The sequence below is a fragment of the Pygoscelis adeliae genome, unplaced genomic scaffold, assembly GCF_000699105.1.
Source record: "Pygoscelis adeliae isolate BGI_AS28 unplaced genomic scaffold, ASM69910v1 Scaffold248, whole genome shotgun sequence".
Classification (NCBI taxonomy): domain Eukaryota; kingdom Metazoa; phylum Chordata; class Aves; order Sphenisciformes; family Spheniscidae; genus Pygoscelis; species Pygoscelis adeliae.
In genome coordinates, this window is record NW_008825302.1 from 221,694 (window position 1) to 227,699 (window position 6,006).

The window sequence follows — 6,006 nt, forward strand, 5'->3', positions numbered from 1 at the left end:
TAGCCATGCCTCCATTCCCTGGGAAGGGATGCAGCACAGTGGGAAGAGATGCAGAGCTCACTCAGCTTCCCTGCGAGGCTGCAGGCACCCACCCATCCCCACGTTGCCCCACCACGCTTTGCCCCCGGGCTGGGCAAGACAGGGCTGATGTGGGGCTGCTCGCTGACCCCCAGGACCACGGGCTGGGAGATGGCAGGAGCAGCCGGTGAATACTTACGTGAGCCAGAGCATTGGGGTGCCCGGCACCCCGAGGAGTTGGGAAGGGGTCCATCCTGCCTCTCGCCCCGGCTGGGCTCATGCCTGGGTGGCAGGCAGCACCAGTGACGGTGGAAGATGCTTGGCCCATTTTAACCCTTTCCGTGGCACCGCTGCCTCTGCCTCATGATTGCCACTGGGCTGGGTCCCCGCGCCCCCCATCATCCGCAGAAGATCCAGCGGGAGGCAAGCTGCAGGCGCGCGCTGCGGAGCGGCGCTTTTCTTCTCTAATCTTCTTATTTCATTTTAGCATTTACAATACACCCAGCCGGTAATCCTGACATCAAACACGCCACGCGCACTTTCAAGCTGCACCGACGTCAGGCTGCGTGAGCGCTGGCAGGAGCTGGCAGCTCCGACGTCTTGAGATAACACGCAGAAGAAAGACAAGGAAAGCTGCTCTGTCAGCATGACAAGCAGGCACCGGGCACCGTGTCCTCCAGAGCCCTTCCCCAGGGGCCGCCCACAAGGTACCCCTTTGGGATTGCGGGGGTCTCTCCGTTGGGGTGCCCTGGGTGCAGGACTCATGGGGTGCCTCTGTAGCTGGCATGGCTGAGCTGAGGTGGGTGCCTGTGTTGTTCAGGGCAGGTTTTGTCTCTAGTGAGAGGTTGGAGTCAAAGTCATCCAATCTGGCAGCCCAGGGGGTGGGGGCAGGGGCAGAGCTGGGTGACCCCGCTGGTGCCCACTCGGCCGCCTTCCTCCCCCCAGAGCTGCAGACACCTCTGGGGCAATCGCAATGCCAGAATATGCTGGAGGGTCTTCCCAGCCTTCACCTTGCCGGAGCATCCTTCGGTGACCGGGCACGGCAGCTGGACCTTGGCTGGGGTACCTGGGGGACGCATCCCCGATGCAGGGATGTGCCCCCTCCCCTGCGGAAGGACAGGCAGGGGGCAGCTGCATGGGTTTGGTGGGTGGGAGGGAACAGTGTCTTATTCCTTTTACCCACAGGCACCACCAGCTGTGCAGTGCCATGTCACCATGCCCCACATGGGGCTGCGCCAGGGCTGGCTGCAGAAACCCAAGGGCCGGGCAGCTGGTGATGTTCCTGAGTCCCTTTCTCCGCTCCCCTGTCACCGGCTCTGTCGGACACCAGCTGCTGGGACAGAAATTTAGGTGGCAAACATTGCCAGGGAAACATTTCCCTGCTCCCACCAGGTGCGGTGCAACACCCGCCTCACCACAGTGAGACAGATCCGCCAGCGTTTGCCGAGTCCCCTGGGGTGGCTTTTTTTCCCCAGCTTGGTGTCCAGCACTGAGTTTCCAGCAGCTGGGAAATTCCTGGAGGTTTCTGGGAGCTGAAAGTCTCAGCGGGGCTGGACTGGGGAGATGGGGGTGAAAGGCTGAGAATCCACCCTCAGGCCCCGGTGGGGACGGGATCCCTGCCCGGCTCCCTCTCATGGGTTGTTTCAGTGGGCACCCCGAGGCTTAGCAAGGCTTCACCGTGGCAGAGCATCGCAGTACCCTCCACCCACACGGCTTTATCATCATCTTCCTCAGCTCACAGAGGAGGAACAAGCCCAGCTAATATGTGCTCTGCCCGGTGCTGGCAGTGCCAGGGGACGTAAGGAATGACAGCCTGTCAAGGATGGCTACGGCTCATGTCCCTGCGCAAGCCCTGGTCCTGCCAGCCCCTTCCTCGGCGGGTCTGCACGGTGCCAGGCAGACGTTCCCTTGGAGCAGCCCAGGCCCCGCTCTGCGTGGTGGGGGGCACCCCCCCGAGGAATAGTCTCAGCTCTAATCCTTGTCTCGATATTTGGGATTTAATCAGCACTGAAATAAGTAGCTTTTTTTTTTTTTTTTCTTCTAAGGCAGAGAAGAGCTGCGACTCAATAGGAATTAATTTGCCTAATTAGCGTCTTTGGGAAGCTCTCCCTCCTGCGCATGCCCTGGTGGCGGGATTTCAGGGCTTGGGGACCCACTGCGAAGGCTGTGCCTGGTTGGGTGCTGCACAGCATGTTGCCCGTACCCCCCTGCCTGCCTGGCCCAGGCAGCACTGCCCTCGTGCCCCTGCAGGATCCGACCCGGGATGCAGCCGTAGAGCATCAGGCGGATGCCCACCGCTGCGGCGGCACCCACCAGCCCCATGAGATGCTGAGCCTGGCCGGCCACGGCGGGCACAGGCAGCAGGGGGCCGGCCAGGGGGGGGGCAGGAGCGGGCGACTGACAGGGAAGATGAATGGTTTTAATCACACCGCTTACAGGGCACCATCTGAAGTTTCGTGTAAGTTATGATAGCGACAGTTTGCACGAAAATTGTATTTCCAGGCTTCATTGACTGGCTTAATGAGAATCTTTACGTGTCAGATATTAAATTAAGAAATTAAAGAGCTGTTTCGGTGTGTATAGACTCCTTCCCTCGCACTGAGCTGCTTCTTCCAGATCAATCAGGAACACGCCTCTAGAAAAGATGGGAGAAGCCTTTGATTTTCTGTCACCGGGGAAGTGAATCTAATACGCGTTGGCACCTAATTCATGTTTTATTAAAAGGCATGAGGTGGATGCTGCCGGCCCCCGCCTCTGCCCGCTGCCCTCTCTCCGCCTACGCTGCTCTGGGAGGAGGGAGCATCCCCGGCTCTGCCATCCTCGGGTCTCCGTGCCGCCTGGCTGTCACACCGTATCCCAAATGCCGGCATCCTGGGGCTCGGGTGATGCTGAGCACTGAGAGGGTGCAGAGCACTGCGTGCCCTGGCCAGTGGGTTTTGCTCTGCTAGCCAGAGATTAAGGTCAATTTGGAAAAACCCATGTTGGAATCACTAGGTCGGAAAATATTGCTGCTCTCCTGCGTTGCATCCCCGCTTTCATTTCTGTACTGGTCGAGTTTGACCTGAATTCACTGATCGTTTTGGACTTCCCTGAAATTTTGCTGGGAATTTGTACTTGGCCAACAGCTCACCAGCTGGTGGGGGAGCGGGGAAGATGTCACGGCCGTGGGGAGGGACTCGAATGGCTGGGGGACATGGAGCATGCCGTCGGCACCGGCAGGCTGCTCTTTGGCATGGTGAGCGGGAGTCATGAACCAAAGCAAGATGGGAGCAGTGAATCACTTAACGCCACGCCGTGGACACTGGAGGTAAACACTTAGCACAGGGATGCTGGAGAGTAATACCCGGGGCAGGCACACCAGAGATAAATGTCCCAGGGCAGGGGCATCCAGGGACACCAGGGATAAATAACCCTGGACAGGAGCATCCAGGGACACCAGGGATGAATGTCCCAGGGTGAGGGCGTCCAGGGACACCAGGGATAAATGTCCGCATTCAGAGGCACCCAGGGACACTGGAGGTAACCTCTGGGGCAGGGACATGCCGGGACAGTGCAGATAAGCTGGGGACACTGGTCGGCTCAGTGTGGTTGGAGAGGGAGTCCAGCTGGGATGACTCCCCGTTTCCTGATTCACCTGGTCCCTGCAACATGTCACAGAGGAGCCTGGGGCCACCTTGGCCCCTGCCACCATCTCGGATGTCCCTGGGAGAGGGACAGGGGCATCGGGCTCCCTCTGGCTGGGAGGATGCTCGGGTGAGCCCCAAGCCCCATCGGTCAGCATGCCTGGATGGGGTCCTGCTGCCTGGGTGCTCTCCGAGTCCCCTTGCTGCATCTCCACCTTCCAAAGTCGAAGGCAAGGAGGAGAAGGCCGTTGTTGTTGCAAACTGTCTGTCACGGCAAGAAAAATCACACCTCCAGGTCCTTGAGCATGCCATCCATCTTCGGCTCCCCGCACTGGCCCCGGCTTCTCCTTGTGCGGGGAAAGTTTGAGTAAACAGCTTAATTTGGCACTAATATGAGCGGAGACATCGTTCGCGGTGTCAACTATTGATTTGCGTCCTTAAGGCCCCATCAGTCATTCGGGCTTTTTCATTTTTTGATATTACAATCGGAAGGGATAAACATCCCAGCAGCCCCGGGCTGGGCTCCCCGTGCCCGTCCCTGAGCCCGGTGCCTGGCAACCCCATGTCCCCATGGGAGGCTGGTCCTGGTGCCATTAGCCCTCTCCCCACTGCTGCTCAGTGTTGCTCCCATGGGACATACGTGGGTGCAAAGGGGGAGGTGGGGGGTGCTGGAGTCACGGTGTCCCCTGCAATGAGGATTTGCTACCAGGATGCCTGTGGGGCCGGTGTCCCGAGGACCCTTGCCCAGCGGGGGTCAGGAGCCGGACGGGGATGGGGTCAGGACTGGGATCCATTGGTCTCGTCGTCCCCAGGCGATTGCCAGGCTGGCCGAGAAACCCCGCGCTGTCCCCGCTTCCATCACCACCGTGGCCAGGCATGGGTGCCAGCCCACCCCGGCAGCCGGGCACCCCGCTGGCCCAGACTAAATGTCTCATTAAAGGGATTTGCGGGGCTGCCGAACCGGGCTGTAATCTGGCACTTACCGTTCATTTGTTCCAGCGTCTCAGACAGCCGGCAAAGGTCGTTGGATCTTTAATTAGGCAGAGGCAAACGGCGGGTGCAGCGGGGAGGAGGAACGGCTGCGGGCGTTGGGCAGGCAGCCCAAGAGTGGCAAGCGTGTCCCAGCTAACGAGTGAAATGCTTTCTGCCCTCAGGGGCCCCGGCAGATGCAGCGAGCCTTCCCTGTGCGGTATTGTCGTGGCCAGCCAACCCATCCCCTGGCTGCGCAGTGACCACAACCTCGGCTGGCATTGCCCCCTTCCTCCTCCTCCTCCTCGGTGGCGCACTGCCTGCCCCGCAGTCCCAGCCCAACCCCTTCGCCTCCTTCCCGCTCCTCCTATGCTGTGGGACATGATGGGAACCCAGCCCTGGGCGCGTGGAGTTGGCTGGGCACACAGCTGTGCACACTCACGCATGCTCAGTGCATGCAGCGTGCACGTTTGGGGGCACATCCCTCCTCCCTGGGCAGGTTTCGGGGCCACAGCTGTGCCTGTGCCAGGCTGAGCGGGGTGGCTGGAGCTCAGCTAGGACAAGCCAGAGTCCGACAGGCAAAAACACCGGGACGTGCTGGTACCTTGCGTGCCCAGGCAAGGGCATGCGTGTGCTCCCTGCCTGCAAATGCATGTAGGGCGGAGGTGACGGGTGTGGGAACGCTGTATGGGTGTGTTTGGATGCCTCGGTGCTGAATATGGGCTGTGTGTGCATGTACGTACATCTCCCAGGGTTTAATATATATGTGTGTGTGCATGTCTGTGTGTGCACGTGTGCATGTGCACGCTGAACGGGCGGTGTGTTTGAGCGTGTGGGGGTGTTCCTTAGTGCTGAATGCCCCCGGAGTAAAGGGGGTGTGTGTATGTTCTGCACGTGTGTGCAGTGACATGTCTGCAGGATATAGGCTGCGTTTGCACGTGTGTGCGCGTGTACCTCACTGCTGCGTGCAGGCAGGCTAAGGGATATGTGTGCGCACTGCATGTGCATACAGGTACGTGAGCTCCCCGTGTGCGAGAGCTCAACACTTGCAGGATACAGCGCGCTGGCGTGTGTGCCGAGCCGTGCGGTGCTTCTTTGTGCTGCGGGAGGGGGCTGGAGGACGCCGCATGGTTGACAGGGCTCCAAAGAGCAAGTGACAGCAGGACGGGAAGTAAAGAAAATCAAACAATTATCCCTCCCCCACGCGCAGAGCCATCCCGCTCCACGACGGTCATTAATGGCCTGTCATATCCCATGCTGACAGGTGGGGATCAGTGCCTGATGCACATTGGCAAGGAACAAGGGGCTCCGGGGCTGCGGTCTTGGGGCGACAGGCAGGGACCGCGGCAGGTGCTGCCGCCTCCCACTGCCCACGTGCTGTGCCTGGATGCAGCCC